The sequence below is a fragment of the Phasianus colchicus genome, chromosome 21, assembly GCF_987193195.1.
Source record: "Phasianus colchicus chromosome 21, bPhaCol1.hap1.1, whole genome shotgun sequence".
In the NCBI taxonomy this organism is placed as follows: domain Eukaryota; kingdom Metazoa; phylum Chordata; class Aves; order Galliformes; family Phasianidae; genus Phasianus; species Phasianus colchicus.
Window position 1 is genome coordinate 5,363,723 of NC_143456.1, and position 23,991 is coordinate 5,387,713.

At 46.4% G+C, this 23,991-nt stretch overlaps 2 long non-coding RNA genes across 2 annotated transcripts in view; one reads left to right on the forward strand and one right to left on the reverse strand.

Moving 5' to 3' along the window:
- The first annotated feature begins 1,546 nt into the window (after positions 1–1,546).
- Positions 1,547–23,991, forward strand: part of LOC149915310 (uncharacterized) — a 29,873-nt gene continuing 7,428 nt past the window's right edge. Inside the window, exons 1-3 of the long non-coding RNA XR_016459242.1 lie at positions 1,547–3,572; positions 14,131–14,312; positions 22,091–22,288. This is a non-coding gene — a long non-coding RNA (uncharacterized LOC149915310). The remainder of the gene's footprint in view (positions 3,573–14,130; positions 14,313–22,090; positions 22,289–23,991) is intronic.
- On the reverse strand, positions 10,602–14,131 carry LOC116228131 (uncharacterized). The gene is made up of 3 exons (XR_004166705.2): positions 13,719–14,131; positions 11,464–11,644; positions 10,602–10,781 (listed from the first exon to the last, which is right to left on the reverse strand). It is a non-coding gene; the product is annotated as an uncharacterized LOC116228131 (long non-coding RNA).

Here is a 23,991-nt window from a genome sequence, read left to right on the forward strand (position 1 = left end):
GCAACACCAGGATTTGGGCTGATTAGAGGAGAAAACCAAAGCAATTTGAGGAAGGGAATGGGGGGAGAGAGGAAGTAAATTTAGACAAGAAAAAGCAATTACAGGCTTAAAAGGAATAATAAGCATCAATTAGCAGCAAGTATCTCTGCCTACAATGAAAGTGTTTTCAAGTGCATACACGGTGGAATAGAGAAATAGAAAAGACAGCTCCGCCAATGAGCTGCAACAGGGATTCCAAGATAAAGGGGAGCAAATGCTGGGGAGATATTAAACATTACTTAACATAAGCCTTTTAGAAATTAAAAAGGTGGAGGTTGCCCTGAGTTGAGGAGCTTTCCAAAGGGACTAGATAAGATTGCAGATGTCAGCTGATAATGCTGGTGCTCTTCGGAGATCCTCTCGTTCGCCTGGCAAGATGTCAGCAGTTGTCTTTGGTGGATAGAGGGTTGGGGGGAAAGGTTTGGTTTGGTCCATCTGCTTTTTGCTGCTTGTGGTGCCTGGTAAATGATTGTGCTTCTCTCTCTGGCCAGGATTTTATGCTCAGTTGTGCCTGGTGGGGAGCTAAGTGATGGACAGCTGTGCTGAGGAGTCCAGACCTGGCATCTGTTGTGAAAGGCGAACGATGACAGGGTTCAATTGGCTTCGCTTCTTCTTAGCTGTGGCCATGTTCCTAGCACAGGCCGCTAATTGGATCACACTGGTTACTCTGTGGAGCGTATCTAATCCTTTTCTGTCTCCTTCTTTCTCTCCCTCCCCAAAATAATGGAGACTGGGGATAGGCCCAGGATTGCAGGGAGACATTTTGTGACCGGTGCACTGATTTTTCAGCCTTTGCTTAGAAAGAACTTGCTCAACCCCTTTTCCTGAATAACAACAATTGCAGAGATCAAATACGTCCTCCACTTTCATCCCTTCTCTTCCCAGGAAAGGCACGTCAGGAGCTGTTGCACTGCCCTAGAAGTGATTGCAGTATACAGCAGGGATGTGGGAACTACTGCTGAGCAAGTTCCTTTTGGCAGCACACCTGTATTGTGTGTTCTTGGTTCTTTTCATTTCATAAAGGATCTAGCAGAACTGGGAGAGGTTCAGTGGAGGGAGACAAAAGTCATCATAAGTCTGCAGTGGCCTCAGTGCAAGGAGTGACTGGGGAACTTTGACTCCTGCATCTGAAAGGGGACTGAAGGCAGTGCTGTATGGAAAGGTTGCAGAGTTGTGAGTGGTCTGGAGAGGGCGGGAGGGGCTGAATGAGCACTGCAGCTTCCAGCACCAGAACTAGAAAGCACTGAGTGAAGCATCCTGCTGTGGGTGCCAGGATAAAAAGAGACTAAAAGAGCTTGTTCCTTGCATTGGTAGCTTGGTAAGGAATGCCTTCGTGCAGTGTGGTTTATGCAGTTTTGAGGGACTCTAGTCTGATTTAATGGAAGAGAAATCTACCAAGGGGTACAGCGTCCAGCTCTGAATGTCCCTGAGCCACAGGGAGTCTGCTTGGGGAAGATTATATACGCTTGCTATTAATTCTTATAATTTTTTCCAGGTATCTATTTTGGGCTGCTGTCAGAGATATCTACACAAATGTTTATGCTGCCGTAAGTGCTCTTTATGCTTGTATGTTTTTCTGTTCCATTATTCCAGTGGTAACAGATTTCCCACAGCAGCAGCAGGATTACAGAGGAGGTGGGAAAAGCAAGATCAGTTTTAGTCTGTGTGGCTTTCTCTGCTGTTGCAGCTGGGATGGTGCAAGCACACATGACAAACAGCTAAAAGCTAGCATGGATCTCCCTCTCCAGCACACTGCAGTCATTTTTGTGACCTCAATGCAAACATGATCCTGCTAAGCATTAAATGGAGCTGAAAAATATTGGTCATATTGCAGAACAGCTATTTCAGGAGTGGGAACAAGTGAATGAACACAACTGATACTTCAGTTTATAAATGAGCTGTGTATCCCTTTATTTCCTCCTTTCCCAATGCTCAGTGGATCTCTACAGCAGTCCAGAATTAGGCAAAGAAAGTATAGCAAGGATTCTTTCTCCATCTTTCTGGAACGACTTAGGAAATGCAGAAGGCCATATAGTGAGCTGACTCATTCTCGTGTGAGCAGGGAGCGACTCCCATGAAATCAGTAGCATTGCCCAGATTTGTGCCAGTTTGATTTGTCGCTACTGGCATCCTGACTTGCACATGTTTTCATGAGGCATTTGCTCTCTCGGTTCTGCTAACAATCTCTGCAGCAGTGCTTTAGGCTGTGTCAGGGTAGGTGTGAAGCTGGGCCTCATTAGGATCTTGGTAAATGCCAGCTGAGCCATCCTGACAGTGCTTTCTTCTCTTTCCTCAGTGAAAGCCAGGGCAGAGTGGGCAGTGTAAATGGAAAGGCTCATACTTCTGTTAAAATTGTTCCTCCACAAAGTGCAGACATTCCTTTAGACCAGAAAGTCTCTCCCACAAGGGTCTGATCCTAATTCTGCAGATGTGAAAATGCCTTACCAAGTGTGAAGCACTCACACTGCTGTATGTTGAAGGGATTGACTCTAACGCACTACAACTACCATCCATCTGGAGTAAGCCCTGCAGCAGGTTCATAGCCAAAGCAGTGAGAAGTGTAAGATAGCCATGTGCACAGCAGCCATGTGCACAGATCTAGATCCCAGGGGTGGATCTAGATCATGGTTTCCATGCTGAAGCCTTGCTGCTGTAACAGCAATGCACTGAGAAGGGTCCTGCAGGATTTCCATGGGGAGGAGAGGAAGGCAGGGGAAGGAATGTTTCAGTGACCTAATTCAAAGCTGTTTTTAATCTAAAAAAAAAAAAAAAAAAAAGAGTGAAGAAAGGATGAGATAGAAGTGAAAGACAAGAAAAATCTGCTTAAGGCTGGACAGAGCTGTCATGCAAATAAGGATTTTAAGTGGAAAATTGAAGAAATTAGCAATAAGGAGAAGAGAAGCAAAAAAGTAGCCAGCATAAAAACTAAACTGCTGAGTCAGTCATGGAAAGAGTTCAGAAGAGAGGGCTTTTTTTTCTGAGATAGATCTTTTCATGTAAATAATAGATGAAGTGGTAACCAATAACACTGAGATGCTGGAGTTTGTGAATGCTGAGCGTATCTGTCCTCATTAAGAATATTTTTTAAAGACATTTATAGGGGAACCCTCCTGGCCCAGCAGCTGCTGAGTTCCAGAGCTCTTTACAGCCTCCTGTGTTCCATAGATTTGTGGGCTTCTCTTATTTTGTTCAAATTAGTGATTGAAGCACAGGAGAAAGGGCTGGAGTTGGTAGGGATGAAGCCATAGGTATGGTGTGCCTCCTGGGAGAATTGCCCTGTGGGGCATCATGGAAATTGAGGCTGTTGTTCATCGTTCCTTAACTTGCTACTGCTGATGGCAGAGATGTGAAATTGCTGTAATAAATAGGGAAACAGTTTAGCCTGATTCTATCTCATCTTCCTCCAGGAAGTCTCCAGTAGCAATGCTGAAAGCTGTCAGCCTTTCACAAAGCATCCTCTGCTGGAGATAAGCAAATCCTCTGAGAAGCTGATCTGGCAGCATCGTTAGTAAACAGCCATGAACAGCCATGAAGTAAGTCGAAGGAACCTCACAGATTCAGTTTACTGCGCCAACAGAAATGTCACATACAACTACCCCACCATCTGGCCAATGGTGGCCTTTTCACATCCCTTCTCCTGCCGTCAGCTGTGTCCTGTATCCGGTGTGATAACCAAGGGGCCAGGGGTTGAACTTGTGATCTTCAGCACTGAAGGAGATGTCATATCTCTAATCCCGCTCTGAAGCCATCTCGCAGAGGGACTGTGACAAATGTGTGATTGTGATTGGGTCTGGTGCCATCTGAAGGCTTGCTCTGTTTGTCCAATTGGCTGGGAGATGCTGCTCCAGCCTGGCAGGCGATGGTCCAGCCTTAGTTACTGGTATCTGCATCTCTTTTAGGCTGAGCCATAATGATGTTCCTGGGCATGGAGCCCTTCTTCGCTTAGGAAATTCCAACTAAAGGATGCTATAATGTGTCTCCTTAGCAACACAGGCTACTCAGCTGGCTCTGCAGCTTTATCTCACCCTACTTTCCAGGCTGACCTCCCATGCTATTTTGGATCAAGTGCAAGTTCTGATTAGTCCTGATCTTGTCATTGTCAGAGCTCATGCCTGGGGTATCTAGAACACATCTAACATGTTCAGGAAGCCCTGAAAGTGTCTGAGGTCCTTTGGCACTGTAGAATTCTGTACAATAGATGCATCTTGTCTAGAGTTCAAATCCACGTGTCAGTTGCAAAGCAGATTTTGACTTCTAAGAGCCTTCTGATGAGACATGCTGAAGTGCTTGTCCCCTCAGTTTCCAGACAATGCATGTGTTAGCATTCAGCATTTCCATTACACACTGCACTGCAGATGTCCGTCTGTCCATTCTGCCAATAGAAATGCTGGCCTGTGGTTGTTCTTCATACTTTCAAAACACAGGTATGTGTCACTTCTCCCTATGTCCTGATCTTTGATCCTGCCTATCTCCAACCTGACATTACTCCCGTCATGGAAAACGCCTTCAGAATCTTGAACATCCCAAACTAGCTTTGGGTTGAAGCTTCCCAGAAAGTTATTTGTGTTTTGCATGGCCTTGCGCTTGCTGTGGTTGCTGGAAAAATGCCAAAGCATCCTTTTCCAGTAAAGCAAAGGGTTATATGCCTCCCTGCAATACTGGGAAGGAAAAGCAGCAGGAAGGAAAACATGAGACTATGCAACTGGCAGTAAACCTGACATCCAGCTCTTAGAGACTCCTATTAAGCTCTGATTTTCCTTCTGTTTTCCTAAGAGGTACTTGGGTTGAGGACTCAGCTCAGAGCTGTTCCACTAACAGCCCAGTGCTGTTGCAGAGATCTCACCCTTGGGTGTCAGTCCCTCACTCTCACTTGGTGGTTGGCTGGTTGTTGGTGATTGCCCCCAGATCCCTCTGCTGGCTTTGGGAGGAGCTGTGCTGTGGTGTCACTGTGTGCTGGCTGCAAAGATCCTCAGGGAGAGAATTCTCTTATCCAATTTCACCTCCTTCTGCATCAGAGTGAATGGATTGTAGCTATAATTATGTGATTATTAGAATTCTTTGCAAGTCACGTACCAGCAAACTTGTGTTTCTTGCTGCACAGCAGTTTCAGATGTCCTTTAGTTTGTAGCAGCTTTTTACGAAGGCAGTGCAGGATGTGTTAATAAGCACATTAAGGCTAAGGGTCATAATACCACATGTAGTGCTGGCCTTGGGGTGAAGCTGCTTGTAGCTCATGCCGTAAGCTAAAATTTATGATGAACTCCCCCGCAACCAAAGACTGATGCAAACATCTTCCCCTTCTGTGCTGAGTAGTGGAAGTGTCTCGTGGATCCTGTCAGATGGACCTGACAAGAATTAGCTGTGCCTTTAAATAAATGCACAAATCATCTATCATTTCTGTGGAAGGGAGTCAGAGGCTGAACAACTTTTGCAGTGCTGGTCAACTAGAATGAAGGGCTTCTGGAATTCAGGGGGCTCAAGCATACACTGAAGTTTCTGCCCTGTTTTGTGGGTGATTATAGGCACTGAGGACCTCCTGAGGTTGCCTTGAACGATGCAAGATGCTGCACTGCAGGACTGATGGCAGCTGGGACAGCCGTACTGCCTCAGCCACTGCCAGCACCAGCATGATCAGGTCCCTGGACATGCAACCATAAAAAGAAACTAGTGCCCTTCCAGACCTTTTCCACTAATATAAATCACATACTCTTGAAGGAAAGAAAACACCCCAGAATATTAACCATTTTCCTTTGGGGAGACAAATCTGAGGGGAAAACAATCTGTCAACTTCAGATGTGAGCTATATTGCAGAGGCAGCCCGCCCAGGTCTGTTTGTTATCCCAGGGTGTCCTGTTTGTGTCCAAGTGCTGTGAGTTAATGGTGTACCACTGGGGAATGGGGAGGGGGAAGCCACTGCTGAAGACAGAACAGCTGTAATTTTCTTCTTTCCCTATATGTGCGGTAAATTCTGCTCATTTTAATCTTTTCTTTCTGAGCACAAATTAATCCTTTTCTTGAAAACAGTGGCAATATTTGGCCCGGCATGGTGGGCGGTTGCTCATGCAAATAAGAGCTGTCTCCTTTCTACCTTTTTTTTTCAATGTCAGACACCAGGGCTGAGCCCCTCCATCTCAGACACAGGCCAGTGTCGAGGCAATGACACCCAGGAGCTGATTTCGCCTTGTGCAGAGCCACTCTTGGACTCGGAGACCAACAGCTTAATTCCAGATGGCTGGCAATTAGCAGACCGTTTTGTTGCAGCACTAGCATCAGCTGCAGCCTATCTGCTTTGATAAAACCCTTTGCATTAGAAAACCTTAAAGCCAAAAAAGCAAAGACGGAAGCAATAAAGTGAGAGTTAGGTAGCGCTCGGTTAATGAAGTGAGCTTCACTAAGAAGAAATGTGTGTCAGGTCAGAGGCCCTGAGGGAGGAACGGCAGGGTTCCCTCTGAAGAAGCAGGCAGCAGAGTCCGAGACCTAAGCATTGGGTAATTGAGTGAATTTCAGACCGTCAGGGGAACTAGCTGCAAATACAGGAGTCTACCCTGGCAGCTGAGGAGGAGAAAAAATAGCTGAGCAAGATGTTGATTTATCCCTGAGAGAACAGAATTAGTTGTCTGGGAAGACAGAGAATATTAGAGGAGGGTAAAAGGTGGGTGAACACTGCCCTTTCTCTTCCGTTGAATTCCTTCTCTATCACTGCAGGGTTTGGATGTAAAATTAGACCCTTTGCTATTCAGCCCTTACCCATTCTAATATAAAGTTAAGCACTGCCATATATCCTCTCCTAGGCTTATACACATGGCCACAATTAGAGAGCGGGATCCAAAGCTGGCCAGACCTGCTGGAGCCATTGCTGTGCTCCTCTGCTTCTGGATTCACTGCAGCTAATTTGAAGCTAATGAACTCCATCCTTTAGTAGGGCCTTGGGCTATAGGTGTGAGTGCAGAGAAGACTGCCCTTTTTGTCCTGTGGCTGTAAGACTGTGGTCAGAGGTCTTAGCTGGCTTCCTGGCCTTGCAGCTTCCAGCCGGGTGCAGCTGCCTTAGTGCAGTGCCTGGCTGGGGGATGCTGAGCTGGCCAAAGGGATGTGCAGCATCACCTGGCAACTGCGGCCTTGGCTGAAGATGCCCAGCCTTAAACTCTGCAAGGAGCAGCAAAACCAGCTCGTGCTGACAGCACCCTGACCGTCCTGGTTAATGTTTTTCTCTGTTCCTTGCAGTGAATGTGATGCCAGTAGTTCCTCTCCAGCTCTGCCTTCTCATCTGTGCAGGTTGAGCCCATTGCCAACATCCCACAAGACCTGGGCTCCTTTGGTCTTCTCAGAGACAGCCACTCTTCTCCCTCAAGGCAATGCTTTTCTAAATACTTCTGTCAGATCTGCAGCAGGTGTGAGGCCAGGTGAAACTCTTCCACTTCTGAGCTCTGGTGCTAACCAGTTGTTGGCATATACCAGTGGCTTTCTGTCCACGTGGCATGCAATGGTCAGTCTCGGTTCTATATTCACTGCCCATAAACTTGTTGAACACCATCTCCACTGAGCTTTGAATTCAGCATGGAAAAAAGCTGTGATATAGTTCCAGTCCGTAACAAGTGGCTAGTTCTAAATTGGGATAATCATTTACATAATAAACACCCATTAAGGGTTAGATTAAACTCTATGATTTCTCCCTTTGCTAATCTGTCATTGTTTCTTATTTAGTAGCTGTGTTCAGAACTATTCACACATGATTGCTTATGATGTTTTAATTGTCTTTGAAATGTTGCTTCACAGCGTAGGTTGAAACCTGGGTAAAGTGATGTGCATGGTGATCCTGAAACGCAATGCATCTAATTGGTGTCCGGCTGCTTAGCAGTGATATGGGGTTCTCTTCTTTATTTTTGACCATTTAATTGCTGGTAATAGCCAAACTTCTCTGTTTGCTGAGACTGGAGTCGTTTGTCATGTGAGGAACAATGAGAAATCACAGAAGAAAAGCTCTGCTGCTAATATCCAAGGAATATGACTAACCAGCTGCTATTAATCTTGATGCAAATCAGACAGTCAGACTTAAATCATATCATCCTTAATGGAGTAGCACAGTTAAAGCAAGCATCAAGTGGCCCCAGGGCAAAGATGTTTCGGTTTCATTGAGCTTTTCTTGATCTGGCGAGGAAGAAGGCTTTGGTTTGATAATTCTGAGCCCTCCAGAAAGCAATGCTGCAGGCAGAGCTCGAGGAGCGGATGGGGCTGTGTGGGGGTTATGAAGGGCTGGTGTGGTCCTGGGGAGGGCAGGCTGCTGGGTTTTACTCCTGGGAAGTTCTCCCCTTGCTGGATTGGGACTGCAGCTCTTCTGGGCCCATCTCTCACCCTGCAGGGCTCGTCACGGGGTTGGCAGCAGGAGTGAGTGCTGCATGCAGCTCCTGGTAGTCTGTGTCATGCAGAGGAGTTCCAGCTTTGATGCTTTGATGAAGGGACTCGGCTTTCACCGTTCTGCTCTGAGCAACTTGTCTGGTTCCCAGCACAAACAGGGCCCTTCTCCCTGCAGGAGGGTAATAACTGACTGGAGGAATGAGGGATCCCTCTGAGTGCACGGGAGGAATGAAATCAGTCTGTGAAATGCCCAGCTGAAGCAGGGAAGAGAGAATCTAAATTTAACCACAGTCTGCTCAGGGCTCCCGAGGTTTGTGGCTGCTGGGGCAGCTGCTCCCAGCATTGAGCTGCGTGGAAGCTGAATCTGCATCCGAAGGCTGCAGGCAGCACAGGGGAGCAATGTACTGCTCTCTTGTGTTTCCAGACACCTCTCCTACATCTTCGGGGCTTCCAGACTTCTGTGGAACATTTGCTGCTTATTTAAAAAAATGGCTGTTCTACACACATGGGAAGAGAGAGAGTGCGTGCCCTGCGGGGTCTGCAGTTTGCATGCAGAAGTCAAACAAAAGCCTGGATGAACAAAGCTCTTCTTGTCCTCACTTCACAGCTGGTGACAGGAGTTGGGTGAGCTGAAGTGAGCTGCCTGTGGTCGTGCAGGAGGTGAGGAGGCAGCATGGAGCTGGGTCTCAGGAGATGAGAGCTCAAAACCAATTTCTTTCTGTAGTTCAGAGAAACCAGGTGATTTTTCAGTGACCTGTTGTTTTTGCCTTTGGCATTCTCCAGACAAACAATTGGCAGGTCAGCATCTCCACTGCAAACAGGTGAAACAGGTGCAGCCCGGCCGCTGCTTGTGACTGAGAAATTTTGGATCTTTTTAAGAATAAAATTCATATTTTGTTGAGACATTGCCTGTTCCTTTTGCTCAGCAGACAATTTATAGGTATGACATTTAGGCCTAGAAACTATCGTATGTCTCCTAAGTGCCAATTACAGCAGAATATGCTTGCCATGGCCAATAAAAGCTTGTTTGGACTCATGTTTTTGAGGCCAGCAGCACTGAAAATTGAATTCCACAGGAAGAGAAGCTGAGTAGCTGTGACCAGAGGAAGTCACTACTGCTCAGTGCAGATGGAATGGCTGCTGCTGTGTAACCCAAGCTGTGGTGGGATCAATGCCAAATCCAGCACATTGCTTCCAACTTCAGGACCAAACTCCTGTGTATTTCGTACAGTTGAGTGCAGTGGTTGCTTGATGCAAAGCAGTCATACCCTCAGTGCTCACAGAGTGGTGGAAAGGATGGCTAAATGAATGAGAGGCAGAGATGAAATGTACTTTGAGAGATCAACTTGCCTGTTAGATGGTTCTGAAAGGGGTCATTGTTAATGTGGCTGCTTCCCATCCAAACAGGAGCACGCAGCCTCCTCGGCAGGGAATTCAGCAGCAGCTGAAGGGATTACTGGGTGTTACAATATCTCACTTCTAAAAGTTAATGTATTAGCAACCTGTGAGTCTAGACACGTATTGCAAGACTGATTTAGGATCTTAAAGAGGATTCTGCCTTTCATTCTGGCTTTTATTAAAAGCTTTGTAGTACATCTTTAAAGAGCCACTAAAGCCACAGTGAAAACATAAATAGGAAAAAAGAACAGAAGCAGAAAGATTTTTAAATGGATTTCTTCCCTCTTTTTCCCTCTCGCCCCTACCCAAAGTTTAAGGCTATTTGCATACAAACGCCGTGTTCATTTTTCACCCAAAAAATGCACTTACTCTTCAGTTTCTTCCCCTGAGAGCTGTGGGCCAACGTCTAAGGTGAAAATCAGATGCTGTAGGAGCAGGATGCGATGGATTTGGTCTTCCAAACTTCATGTAACTGCTGACTGCTTGAGATAGGAGCAAGCATCATTACACCTTGATGGCATTTGGGACAGGGCAATGGGTGCTCACTAGGACCTTGGGTAACTTCACAGAGATTAGGAAATGGGTGATGGACAGGGAGCTGTGCAGATTTGTGGAGTTTTTCTGTGGGTTGGTAAGCATATATACATCTGCGTGAATGTAGCAATCTCTGCACGGCCCTGGAGAACACAGAAGTTGTGGGCAGATCTGGCCGTGTTTCACCTCTGATTTTAGAAAGAAAAGTAGTGTGGCACACTGCTCTCAGGTTCTTGAAGCCTTCTGCAGGGAGCTGTTCTGAGCTGGCTGCATGATGGAAGAAAGCAGTTTTTCACTTTTCCTTTATTTTTTCTCTCCAGTCTCAAATTTCTCAGCTGTTTTCAACTCACAGGCACCCAAAACACCGTAAGCAGGTCTGCCTGACTTCAGGTGAGGAGGGAGTGGCTGGGACAGATGGATTCTTCAGCACCAGCTGCTGCTTCCCATTCAAATACAGCCTGATGGCAAAGAACAAGGAGTCAAATGCTGCTGACAAAGGCCATGGGAGCTGGTGTCTGAAAGTTTACTAAGCTTCTGGTGGTTCTGTAAAAGGTGTCAGCAAAACAGAGCTGCTTTCTGATCAGAAGAGACTGTTGTTTTTTTCTCTGACTTTATTTTATTTGACTTAAATAAAACCTAAGTTACTGAACAAAGCAGGGAGAAGCCCCTAATAGCATCCGGTGGGATGCAAATGTATTGCTCTTATCAGGCACATTATAGCCAACTCAGCCGCCCTCACAGAGGAAGAAGAAGGCACCACAATTTGCATATAGATAAGGTCAGATTGTGTTCCTCTGTAGGCATTAAGATGGGTTTATTATCCTGTTTGTTCTTTGCAAAGCTGTTCACCCCATCACCCAGCCCGACCAGCTCCTGACAACAGGCTGTCCTCAGCTGGCAAGAAAATCTTTCAGAAGCTCTGAAGTGTGGCAACCTGCCTGGCGTCCTGTCATACCTCTCTGCTTCGGAGAGATGGGGAAGGAGCCCCTGGAGCTTATGGTTTGGCACAGCTGCACCACGGAGCTATGGCAGTGCTCAGCTCTTAGGGCAGTGAGCTGCGATCTGTAGAGAGGGGAATGGAGGCACAGTGTGAAGGAAAAGGGGCTGGGATGGAGCAGTGGAGGTGGGACTGACACCCACCTGGTAATGCACAGAAGCTGGTGGCACTCGCTGTAGAAAGCTTGCTTTGCTTGACCCTTGCTGGAGGTTTTGCTGTTGGAATCTGAATCAAATGTCTTCTTTCTTCATTCATGTCTTGGTATTTGTGCGTGAGCTCTGGTGACTTGGAATTCACTCTGACTTCACATCCACAGAATCAAACCTAGCGCATATAAATATGCTGGTGAGTGAACATTTCATCTCCTCTGACCTCTTGAAGGGAGTCCAGGAGCTGCCTGGATCAAGTGGGAACAGGTCTGCTAAAAGCTAATTAGAGGCTTGGAGTGGTTTTCTCTCTCACTTTCCTTTAGGAGCAATCACTGGGCTGTATCAAAATGCCCTGCCACAGCATTTCAGAGCATTTCATGTTCAGAAATTACAGGTGACTGTGCTTTGCTCTCAAAATGCAGTAGGAGTGTGGTTCCCCACCCCCCCAAATTATTCATAATAAAAAAAGCCAAGCCTCAAAGTTCCCAGATTTGTTTTGATTTTTACAAAATGCTTTCCATCAGCAGACTTCTCTTAAAACATGGAAATTTAATCAAAATCAAGTTGGCTTATTTTGATGAAATAGTGTTTCCTGCTGAAATAGGTGTGGGGAAATCTGACTATAGCTAACACAACAAAAAAACTCACAGACACAGCAGGATTAGAATAAAAATGCATTGAACAAGAGGAAATGCACTCCAATCCACCTGCTGATGGCTTCTAAACCTTTTGAATAGACTTCCTGGCCTTCTAATTCATACCTGGACAGGATCTGTATCCACCCAGTGCCAGGGAGCTTTAAGTGTCCAAGTGAAATAAAACTGCCTGTAAAGTGTCTGCTCTTTTCAATAAAATGCAGGCTTTCATTGCAACAAATGATCTCAGCTCAAAGCACTAAGTGTTTTCATCGAGACATTTCAGGTGTTGAAAAGTGACAACTTTGGTAGCTGCAGTTGCTAAAAAGCAAACATAAAAGCAGAAGCCTCCTCCCTGAGCTCAGTACAAGCAGTGTTCTGCTTTCTGTCAGAGTTTTCTGCTGAGCTGTGCCTGGCAGTGGTGTGACTGGTGACCTGAGCTCACTGCGTGCCTCTGAGCAGTGTCTGTAAGCTAACAGCTGTCTTTAGAGCGTTCAGCCCTCAGCATGGGGCCTCTGCTCAGCACATTTGGTTGGCACTGTGGGCTTTGATGAGTTTCTTCCATTTATCATGGATTAACGTCAGCTTTCCCTGCTTGCTGTGGACGAGGGGCATCTCTGGAGGTGCTGAGCTGGGTTGGATGGTGCAAGGAAACCACCTGGTTCATTTTCCATCTCAGCCCAACAATCAAACATTTATATGTTTTTATTTTCTTCCTGCAACTTCAAATGAAGGAGATTCATTTGTATTCCTTCACCAACAGCTGTAGTGCTGTGCATTGGCTGCTGTTGTTCTCTTTTGTCTCTTATTGAAAGAATATATAATGCTGAGGAAAAAGAAGCAGGGACTGACCTCCAAGGACTTGCTGCTCTGGCTGCAGCAGCTCCCTGCTACACAGCTGCAGTGCTTTATGATTGGGGCTGTTGAAAAGAAACAATACCCAGCATTGCTCTTGGATTTCCTGTATGGCCAGTTTCCTAAAGTGTTAAGCCCTGAATGCTAAGGTCAGATGTATGACTGAAAGACAGCAGGGCACGTTCAGAGCAGAAACAAGGTCTCAGAAGTACATTTTTGGTTCTTCTTGTTCACATCTACTCTTATGGGACTGGCTGGGGCAGGTAAGCACTCCAGGTCTTGCACTTCTCATTTTTTGTGCTGGAAGAGAGAAGCTGAGAAGGGCAACAGAAGTTAAGCTCATGGTCATGTGAGCATGCTCACTTGTAGCAAGTCAAGCTGCTCTGAATGTTTAAAAAGCAATAGCTGAAAACAGAGTCCAGCTCCACTAGCCAAGGGAGCCGCCAACAATTGCGTTGCATTCACAGCCGGCTAAATTCAGGGCATACTTTCAGACATGGGGCTAAGTTGCTGTAGAACAGTTTTATTTCAGGTTTACACCTGAAATTTGTTTCCCCCCATTGCACTGCTCCTGGCAAAGAGACTAACACAGCGCAGCCCTGGTGCTGACACTTGTAATTAGCACCAGGCAGACCCAAGTAAAAGCAGGGCACCGCCTGGGAGACTGCTGCTCTTTAGTGGCAGGAACCGCGGGGCCCCACAGATGCTCTTCTCTGACTGCTTTTCATTACTCCTATCACCCAATCATCACATCATTACCTGCATTTCTCTCCATCTGCTTTACAGATCCACCAGCATTAGTCTTGAGTGGAGGTGGGAATTGTCCTGCTGGAATTAGGTTACAGTGGCAGCTTCAGATACACGGGGAGGCACTGTGTGTAAGAGTGGAGTCAAACCAAGCAAAAAGAAATGTTTATGCAACATGGAATTTAAGCTCTGGTACTCCTTGCCGTCAGGGCATCGTGGTGCAAAAATGCCTTCGTAGATTTGAGGAGGGATTGGGCATACTCCAGGCTGAAAAATCCCTTGAGGGCTATTAAAGACAGATGCAAAGCTCTCTCCTGGAAAGTTCCTGTATGGCAGATTGCTGGGAGCTGGGGGGAATACTCTGGAGAAAGGCTGCTACGTGTTTGTTGTGTTCTAATGCTCTTTCTTGGGTATCTGTTACCAGGCACTGAATAGTGGACTGCCTTGGTCTGTGGTCTGGCCAGTTGCTCTGTGCTGTGAGATCCCCAGGCTGCCTTCTTTCCAGCAGTCATATGTAGTTCAGAAACATCTCCATTCCTGGCCTGTTTCTGCCCATGGCCTCTGGAGCATTCCTCAGCATCCCTTTCCACCTATTGAGAACAAAAGGTAATTGAACTTACTTGGAAGTCACAAGGCTGAGAGGCTGCCCTAAAACACAGCCCTGGAAGATCTGCTCTGCTGGCACAGCCAGAGAGTGGCAGTGAAGTGGTTAAACAGGAGTGGGTTGTGCCAGGCAGTGGGTAAAGCCTGGCTCATTTTCACCCTAGAGTTGGAGTGCTAAAACTACCCGCAAATATTTCGATAAATAGCAAGCTCATAAATAACTCGCAACATTGCACTTCATAATAAACCAGTGACAAATGTTACATCTTTCTACAACATGGATTAATGGTAATGGGGGTGGGAAGAAGGAGTGATGTCTGCGAGGTGGTATTAAAAATTGCTTAAATTTCACACGTTCCCATAAAAGGGAGGCTTGTGCAAAATAATTAATCATGCATTATAAATACAGCCTGTATTAAAGACAAGCAAAAGCATAAATACAGACAAGCCCTTAAGCCCTTGTTCTCTGCAATGGTTAGAAAGTGTTTGGAAATACGAGTCAACATTTGGGATCCAGTTTAGCTCTGTTGTTGTTACTGGAAGAAAAGCTGGGATGCAGAGGTGGCTTTGCTGCCTTCTTCTTGTTTTTTCTACAGTCTGGCATGGAGTGCTGGGAATATCTGCACATTTTCCTCTGCCTTGCAGTACTTGAGGTGCAGGAACAACCCAGCTAGTTCCTTCCACAGATTTATTCTGGGCAGTACATCTGCAGAGTGCTGTTCAACAGCTGTCTGTGCTGACTGCACAGGATGGAGATCCTCCAATCATAAAAGACTGCAACTTAAAGCCAACTCAAAATAAGCCACAGAGTGTCCCCCCAAGCAGCAGAAAGCTTTAAGATGAGGAAAGGGAGCAGGTTTTGCTAAGTGTGCCCTGTGAAGAGCTGTTACAGCAGTTTCCCCACTGTGTTAGGACCTACGATGAGTTTGTCCTTAGATTTGTGGGGCTGTTCAGCTTTCCTAAATCTTACATATGAGGTATGGAAACTCTGGGGGTCTTTATTGTTCCACTTGGGTAGATCTGCTCTTTCAAGTTAAGTCTAAGCTTTGAAGAGGTGATGGTGGCAGAACTGGAAGGCGATGCAAAAAGAATATTAAGGGGAAGGGGGATTTTATGACAGCACGGTAAGAGAGATGATTTATTTTGTCCTTCAAGCACTTTCTCTCAAAGGCTGCTAAAGCCCATTAAAACTTCTGTCTGAAGCTATGGTGAGATTCACTCCCTGGAAAGGACAGAGGTTTTACCATGGGGAGCCAGAAGTGGTGATGGCTCTGATTTCATTAGTGGAGCAGTTATCTGAGCTAAAAGGGTTTCTGCTAAATTAGCAGGGGCCCTTGTTGCAATTAAAGTGCTGCTGTGCTGTAACCAAAGTCACTGTCATTTGTTCGATTTTTGAGGGTTAGCCAGAAAACCATACTCAGAATCACAGAGCTGTCAATAGCAGCTACCAGAGGGGTTTCAGGGTGCCTTCAGATTCACAAACCCTCCCTAGCTTCACCTGTGCCAGTACTTTCCTAGGGCTTCTCTAGTTATGGCACCCCAAGACTCAATGTCTAAAGTTCAATACCAGGCATTTCCAGCCTACAGTGTGCATATGGTGCAGAGTTAGCAATATAAGACAATTCCTTGCATGCACAAAGCAGAGTGTTTTTTTTTGCTTGTGCAATGCAGCATTTCTTCACATATGAGTAGGGAATTAGTCACTGTTAGCTCTTCTGTGCCTTACAGCTTCTGAGTTTTCTGATGGACCTGTATTCACATGGCCCAGAAGGCATATACAGTGGAAAAAATACTTGGTCAGACTTGCAAGAATCCCCTTTGGCAGCGTGGTGTCCAGAGAATAATATTCTGCACTCTGGAAAAGCACAGATCCTGGGTTTAAAATCCTCTAATTCTGCTCAGATCCACCCTTTGGACTGCAAGGTCAGTCTTCCTCCAACTGCAGAGCCTGTGGCTTCAGCTCTTCTCTGGAGACCAGCCAAGGATGCTGCTGGCTCTCCCCATTGCTGTGACCCTGTGCCTGCTGACTGCACAGAGGCCTTCAGGACTGTTCTGACACAACAGCTGTCCTGAGCTGTCACACAGGCTATTCAATATTTAATTCGTCCATGACTTGAGGACCAGCCGTGATCAAAGGGACAAAATAGCTGCTGTTCAGTAATGCTAGTCAATCAGAGCAGTTCTGATGAGCAGCTCTGGCAACATCTTGAGAGTGTTATCTAAAATTCCCGTTGAGGTACTTGGATCTGTCACCCTAGAAAGCAGACACCTGCCAGCTCAGAGCTGAGCAAAGCGTGCTGCTCTTTATCCAAGTCCCTGAAGGCCAGATCTCTTCTGACTAATTGGAGATGTCCTGTTAATGGTGCCTTTCATCTGGATGTTGGAGCTGGAGCACTGAAAAAAAGCAGTGGGTCTTTTTTGAATCATTCTGGAGAGGGAGAATAGACAAGAAATTCCTGTATCACCCAAGCTTAAGCTTGATGGTTCCACCATTCATTTGGAGATGCCATGATCTGGAATGAAAATACAACTTATGCTCTTTGCAGTCATTTAATTTGCAGCAACTAGAGAAACTGGATATTATTTTTCCTGTTGATCTCACTAAATATGGTGTGTTGCAGAGCCACTCTGATCTGTTTATTTTTCCCCTGGATATGTTGTCGAATCTTAACTGTCTCCTCCTTCCTCTTCAGTCTGAAAACTGGCTTCTCTGTTGTACTGGGCTGTCTCAAATCATTGCAACTGCCTGAAGGGTCCCCAGGCTCCAGCATGAAATCCAGCCCGAGCTGCTTTCTTCCTGGTCTTCACCACTCTGGAACGACAGAGGTCTGAGATGCAATCCTGCCCGCCCGCCTTCTCCAGGCCCTGCATGAAGCTCTCTGCTTTGTCACTGCCCTGTTTGACGTGTGTAAGGCTATGAGTATCTGAACAGAAATACAAGTCACTGAAGTTACAACATCTGGGGCACACAGAGGAAGGGCAAGAATGGTGCAGAAATCCCTCATTCTCAGTCTCTCTAAGTGGAGAGATATCTTACAGCTGTCACCTCTTTTATTTCTTGCCTGAATGATGACACAGCTCCTCATGCCTGTCAAGTTGCTTGGCCAACATTGTAAATACTTTCCTTTACCCATTCAAACACCATTCAGCCAGCTGTTCCTTGTATCTCTTGCTTATAAATCCTACCCTTCATATATTTGTTTAGGGCAATGAGATCTACAGCTTCAGACACTGCTTCCTGTATTAGCAGTGCTTTTAATTCTCTTTTACTCCTCTTTTCTTTCTGGTCTATTTCAGCTGCTAAATCCACAATCTTATTTTTCATACACCCCCAAATTCTCACTGAAGCACTGTCCCCATCCCCAGCCCACCTATAGGTAACCTGTTTGCTCATTGCAGATCCCATTGGCAGTCGGTGCCCTGAGAACAGAGCCTGCCTCATGCAAGGCTTCCCCTTTTCCTTGCTGAGTGTGCTGTGTGTCCCACACCTCCACTCTGCCCAGGCCCCAGCTTCCTGAGTGAGCACCTCGTGCATTTCAGTTCTGAAAAGCCTTATATCTGTGATGAATGGAGGCTCGCAGTTTGCCTGTTGTCCTTTATACCTCTGGATCTCTTCCAGGTCCTGAAACACCATTCTGTAGGTTTTAATTAAAATCTTCAAAGCAACGGAGAGGATGTATGGGGAGCTGCAAACAGCTGAGTGAACTCTGGACACCTATTCCCTGATGCCTTCTTTGTCCTTAGCTGCTGTGGGCTGGGGTGTTTGCTAGATAGTCCGTTCTTATCACAGGAAGAACATTTTATACAACCACAGCTATTAGCGATAATGAGAATAAATGATACAATAATGAAATCTTATTATACACTTTTCGATGAGGGCCTTTCATCTGAAAGATTTCCAAGTGCTTTACAGGCTACTGAACATAGGAATCATTTTACTCACTAGGGAAATTCAGCCAGCATAGGAAAGGTAGTTGGGGAACTGTTGGAAGACATACACTGAGCATGTGGCACAGTTCAGTAGGGGGAGCAAACATACTGGATTCAAACAAAGTTGCTGCATGAATTTAGGGAAGGAAGCAGACTAGAATGCCTTTCACTTGAGGCATTACACAGCTACCCCTTGGCTAATACCTGTTGGAGAAAGAAAGCAGATTTTCTTATCGAGGCTGGCGTTTTCTTACAGGACCTCAAAGGATGCTTGACTCTGATACAGTTCTAGTTCCTTACTCCTTTTGGTTCCCTGAAGATGCCAGCTCACCCTGGCTTCACATCCACAGGAAGAATGAGCCTTTTGCAGCTGTGATTGCCTTCCCAGCCCTGCCTGCAATGGGCGTTCGCTGGCGGCTCAAAGAGCGTAGCATTACTCACTAAAAAGCCAAGTCACGAGTCACAAGTATTTCTTTTCCTAATGTACTGTGGATTTTTTATTCCCTTGAGATCTCTTGCTGAAGAACTGACCAGTGCTTGACCCCGCTTAGTTTATGAGAGGTTGAAAAGATGAAAACCCATAGTGAAAAAAATTCCTGGGCATATTTATCTTTTGTATAGGGGGAAAAAAAATCAACACAAAGCCTTAACCTCTAAAGACACCAGCTGCCTCCTGCTTATTAAATGGTCCTTGTTTCTGTTTATAGAAGTAGATTGAATAGGGCTGGCCCTGGTGCTCCCTGCAAACGGGAGCTGTGTGCACTCCCCAGTGATATATGAGGTTAATAATATTTGCAGTACAAGCATTATGCAAAGCAGGACATCCGTTCTGCTGGTTGGCAACCAAGGAGCAGTAGGCAAAGGCAACAACGCCATCAATCCCCAAGCTCTCCATGCTCCAGAGCTGCCTGGGCTGGCACTGGCCCTGCTCAGTAGCTCAGCATACTTGTCACCTCCCCCTGGGGACTGCCTCGTGCAGACCCTGTTGCGCCAAGGGGCTGCGAGAGAAGGAGAGAAGGGAATTCCCTGCCTTAGATGCTTTGATAGTGTTAAAGGGAGCACAGTAGTCTCTCCAGGCCTCTAAAAAAGCCCTAAAAGTCTGCAGGGAACCAGAAGGGAACGTGGGGCCTGGCTGGTGATGCCCCATGGTGAGCACAGTAGGGCTGTTAGAGCTCATAGCCTGGAGGAAATCACAGATGGAGCAAGCAGCACAGGCAGACAAATGGAACGTGACCTTTCCTGCCACATCAGAGGACTGAAAACCTCATCATGAATTTACTCATTCCCCAGGAAAAACACCGCTAGTCTTGCAGGACTCTGGCAGCAGGTGACAGCGTGAGCGACAGGAAGAGAACACAGAAGAGTGGTGTGGCAGCTGTCACCAGAGGTATTTAAGAACAACTTAGACAGCTCTGACAAACACTGGAGGTGTCAGACTCCAGCCTTGGGGCAGAGTGGACAAGATAACTCCCCACCAAGTCCTTCTCTGCTCTTCCTGCTGTGATCGACGCTGCAGCAGTGGGCACTTACCCACCGAAGCCTTTGCTCATCCTGCTGGAGAGCTCACTTCATCCAGGGCAATCCATTATTCAGGGCAATTTGTCTGCCCAGAGAGAGTGGAGCCCAACTCTGTAAGCTGTTTGAGGGCCATCCCACATCCACCATGGTGACACAAACTGCTTGGGTTGTTTCAGAGGCAGAGGTGGGTGAGGACCTGTTGAAGCCATTATACGAACTATTTGAAACTGCTGTCTGTTTTCAGATTTTGATTGAGTGACTCAGAGCAGGGACTGGTTATACACACAGCTCCCTCCTTTGTCTCTGCAGAGGCTGTGATGGGCAGAGCTGGCGGTACAGCTAATTAACAGCAAAGGTTGTCAGGGGAAAGTATTTGGGTATTTGGGAAGTATTTGAGTCAGAGATCGCTCTGAGGACTTCTGGTTTTAAGTAGCCAAGGGCAGGAGGGAGAAGGGGCCATGAGAAACTATCATGAAAATTACTCTTTGACCAGAATAAATCTAGGATCAGTGCTGGGCTTTCTGTTTGTGCCAGGATTCAGGAGAGTTACAAATAAGCAACGATGTGTTTAAGAAACCTGAAGGCATCCGGATTGGATTTTCTAGCAGCTGTTCCACGAGTGGAGATCACCAGCCACTTGTTTCCACTTGGAGGAGTGCATCATTTCCAGCCTCAGAGAAATTGGCCAGGAGATTCAAGAATTAGTAGGAGGAAGTGACTTGCACAGAGCAATAGCAGGCTTTTTTTGTTCCTTAGGGTAAAAAGAAGCTTGAATAAATGCACGCAGTAGATTATTTACTGAAAGCTATTCACCTACCCTGACTTCAAACTAACTAGTTGAATGACTTACTTGTGTTTAAAATAAATGTTTATTTTAAAGCTAAGCACATTATAGAAAATCTCAAACCCCCAGTGCTGCTATCGGCTAAATATATTTTCTCAGTATAAACAGGGCTCTAATTAAGGTTTTGTCAGACATTCCATTATGTGTCTCTCATCTCCGTCTCTTAATATTTATCACCCATTTTCACATCACTCTAGCCTTACTTTAGACAATCACTCAGACCTGGTGTGATATTTCCTCCTGAAATGGATTTAATCCACCTGCGGTGTTTTCAGACCTTCAGACCATCAACAGAGGCTATTTCCAGTTGCTTTAACGTGGCCCAGCACGATCTGCTATGGGATGGGCTCATTCCCCACCACACACTCTCTCCTTTGATGTGGCTGTGCAGGACAGGGCACTTCCCAGTGTACCCACACCCAGTGGACCTGCACATGGATAGACTGGGGATGGAGCCAGTGCAGAGGCTGCCTATCATGTCTTGGCCCCAGTGTTGCCCCCGGGTGCCTGCCACAGCACAGTCATGGTTGGGTCCCCATTAACTGGAGCTTGTTTCTAACACAGAAAAGCTATTTTTATGTGATAACATTTGTGGCAGGTGCTGGCTTTCCTTTTGTGGCATAGATCTGGCTTCCTGTAACTCTCCTGCTGTGACCCAAGCTCCTGAGTGTCCTTCCAGACTGGCACCAGTGCTGCAGATTGGCTGGGGTCGGCGTGAAGGACTCCCTCTGAGTTATATGAAGGTGACTCTGCTCCACAAGTGCAAATTCACACGTCTCTGAGCTCTCCTGGACCTGTGCATTGTACCAAGCAAACAGCTCATCCTTTTTCCTTGGCTCTTACAAGGTAGGGCACCAGAGAGACATCTCTCTCTGGGGGCCAAAATGCTGTAATGGGACTCTGAAATGCCTTTTCCAGTTCTGCTGCTTATCAGCTCCTCGAGAAAGGGCAGAAGGAAGAAGCGGTGACTTGTGGCTGTCGTGGCCAATATTTTCATACCAGAAATGATAGATCATACTCACTGGGGCTTATAGGTGCTCCAGACAGCAGTGAGGCCCTAATGTCCCAGGGACTGTGGGCAGCAAGGACCCCTTGGTCTAGGTCAGGCTGTTCTGCTCTCCCTGGGAGGAGGTGGCATAGGGCAGAGTGTGGCAGGAAAGGAAACTCCAGTCAGAGAGCAGAGTAATCTGTGGGCATCGGTATGTAAGCGTGCTGTGTCGACTATGCTAATTCATTTTGGTTGAATGAGAAGCATTTATTATATGTCAGGGGGAGTGTGATGAATGGAAAGTCAGGCTTTCCCCTGCATTATTTCAGCTCTCTGGTCTGTGGGTGATTTATTCAGTAGCGTTTATGGTGTTACTAGTCTAAAACCAAAAAGGAAATTTATTCAACCCTTTCTTGTCTTTCTTTTTCCTCCCTTTTCTGTTTTATTATATTTCTGCTTTTTTTTTCTTTTCTTTTTTTTTTTCCTCCTTCTGCTTTAAAGTCTTCCTTGCTTTTTGTCTAGATGAATTACATCCCCACACCAGGCAGCTTGCATCTCTGCTGCTCAGCTCCCCAAGCAAGGACAGCTTTTCCAGGGACTTCAGATGCCCAGCTTGGGTGATGGGCTTTTCCAGAAAGTCCCGTGTGTCACTGGTGGAGCTGCTGTGCATCAGGCTTCTCTACAAGGCTGGCCCTGGCGGTGAGTGGCTGAGCTTTTAAAAATCAAACCATATGCTCTTTGAAAATCAAACAAATATTCTAGCTTTTGTCGCATCAAATCTGATCATGAAGCAGATGGGACAGTTTGGGGCGACTGGCTTGCCCCTATGTTTTGCGTTTTAATTTTATATGACAGGAAGAAAACATATCTCAGTATCTTAAAATAAAAACCACACTGTTTGACTGCAGACCGACGTAGGGAAAGGCTGGAAGGGTTCAGGAAATTTTAGGTGCCTTTTCCACTTTCTGTTCAGAGATCACTGCATGTTGCAGGACCTGCAAAGCAGCACGCAGATTATTGCAGCTCCTTCATTCCAAGCAAAGGTTGAAACCTGGATCTATAGGGCTGCAAACCACACAGGCATTCTTCATGTCCCTCAGGCACAGCAGCCCCCGAGCATGCCTACTGAATCAAATCCTGGAGTGATACAACATCTATTTACCGTTTAGATATCAATGTCTGTTTCCATCTTGAGAAAACCTGCTTCCCTTCATGCATAGCCTATGGGAAAACATCATTTATGTCTTGCAGTGTATAAATTGTGCATGCTGGGTTCGATCTTCTGCTGTAATTGTACACAGTTTGGTGTGACTGCCCACAGCCACAGTGCTGGAGGATCCTCCCTGTGTGTGGGGCAGTACCCCCCTGTCCCTGGTGCCCTGGAAAGGACCATGAGCCACACTCACTGGTCAGGCTGCAACGCAACAGTTTCGTTTTGAGACAAAGCACACAGGAACTTGTTGAAAGAAGTTTGCTGCTAGTAATAGGTTGGTTTTAAGTGGCACATAAACCTGCCGGCTCTTTATGGTGGCTGTCGGGCAATAAGGACATGGGGAATTATGGCAGTGGAGGCATCGTACGATAGTGCTTTGCGGATGATGTCTCGCAGGGGACGTGCTATTTATTTATCTAAAGGAGCAGGTTTGCAGTGCTTTCTCAGAAGAACGGCTTCCAGGCCAGTATGTCTCCGTGCCTCATCCACTTCTTCATATTACTTCTGACAGGCTGTAAATCTGGGGTGAGGAGGGGTCGGAGGGGCAAAAGAGCACCTTTCGAGAGCTCAGAATGGGACCAGGAGGAACAGTTTCCTTACAGAAGACCTGGGATATCTTGCAAAGAAAGCTGGGCTGCTTTTGCTGAGAGCTGCATTTTTTTGGGTCACCATTGTTGTTTGCAAACCGAGTCGTTCATTTAGGAGTGAAACACTTAATTGTGATTGCCTTTTCTCAGCATCGTAGTGTCTTGTACCGACCAGGGAAGGAAGGGAAGAGATGAGAGGCTGCAAAAAAAAAAAAAGAGAAAGATTAGTTTCCATCTGGCTTTAACAGTTGCAAAGGGCTTTTATTGCTGCTGCAGCAGGAGATGGTTTCTTTCCTCACGTCTGTCCTGCACTCAGATGTGGTGTGGCTCTGCCGTGCTGAGCAGCTGCAGCCATCGCCCTCGGAGCCCAAAGCACAGCAGCAGGCAGTGGCTCTGCAGCACGAGGGTGTGAGGTGGCAGTGGCCCTTCCAAAGTGCAGCCCTGTGCAGCCCTGCAGCGCTGCCTTACTGGTGGGCAAAGCCTCACCTGCCTTAGCAGGTTTGTCTTTAATTGTAATTGCTGGACTTCTGTGCTGTTTGTAAAGAACAATTTCATTCCAAGCTGGCAGAGCTGATTCTTGTTTCCTGGCAGATCACTGCTCT